General features: G+C 34.0%; 1 protein-coding gene across 3 annotated transcripts in view; it reads right to left on the bottom strand.

Moving 5' to 3' along the window:
• TENM1 (teneurin transmembrane protein 1) overlaps positions 1-1,008 on the bottom strand; it is a 306,894-nt gene that overhangs the window by 230,069 nt on the left and 75,817 nt on the right. The gene's annotated exons all lie outside the window — the stretch shown is intronic.

Below are 1,008 nucleotides of genomic sequence, written 5' to 3'. Positions count from 1 at the left end.
AACAGGCTCAAAGTCATGAAAACAAGCAACTGGAACGCCTTAAGGAAACAGTCCTGGAAAAAACAAACCAAAAACAATAATCTATTTCAGACATGATATAGAAATGTAGCTCACAAAGGCCAAATTTTATTTTTAGTTTATATAAACCAATTAAATTGTATTACTATCACTATAATTCAGGAAAGAAACCGAACATGTCATATTTCACTGGGTTTTTTTGTTTTAAAAATAGAAAAAAAACTTACTTGAAGTAAAAAAATTAAAACTAAATCTTAAGTACTGTCCTATTAGACCAACCAACAACTGTGACATGCGTTAGATATGCTACAACAGCTTATATTTGATATTAAAGCTAAGATGGAACAGTTATTATTTCTTTAAAGGGATGCATATTCATCTTAAGTTAAAAAAGTGTTTTATGACTTTTAAAACATGAAGCCTAGAAAGCAGAAAATTCACTCTTTTGAAGTATTCTGCTGTAAATTAAATTACATTTAATCAAGACTAAGAGACTTCAAACTTTAAAAACCTACCAAACTTGGTAAAGACAAAAGCATACCGCATTGTCACTCTACAAAAGCATAAACTGGTTCAGAAAAGGACATTTTCTTTTAGACTGTGTGGGCATTTCAACAGGTAGAAGCTCGTACCCTGCAGTGCAACCCCTTTGCATCTCCCATCTAAACTTCTACCAACATGGGGCATTCCAGATCCCCAACGGAACGTTCCAAAATGCAGCTTGAGTTTTACACGTGTATTTGTATAAGATGTTCATTCAAATCAAGTGCATTGCAGCTGCACATGCAACGGGCACACCTGTCCTGTATCTTTGCCTTCACTAAGCTGTTTCCATCACTAATTTTTAAGACAAACTCTGTGAGAAATAACAGGGTGCACTCTTTCCAGCAGCACGGCTCGCAAACAGGGAGCTCTGTTTGGCTTTTAGATTAGCAGACATTATTAACCTAGAAAAGCAAATGTAACAAAAAAAAAAAAAAAAAAAAAAAA

The sequence above is a fragment of the Empidonax traillii genome, unplaced genomic scaffold (assembly GCF_003031625.1).
Source record: "Empidonax traillii isolate 1590-97213 ecotype Southwest subspecies unplaced genomic scaffold, ASM303162v1 scaffold20:size5563877, whole genome shotgun sequence".
Lineage (NCBI taxonomy): Eukaryota > Metazoa > Chordata > Aves > Passeriformes > Tyrannidae > Empidonax > Empidonax traillii.
The sequence above is the reverse complement of the archived record's forward strand: the minus strand, read 5'-3'. Positions and strand labels throughout refer to the sequence as shown.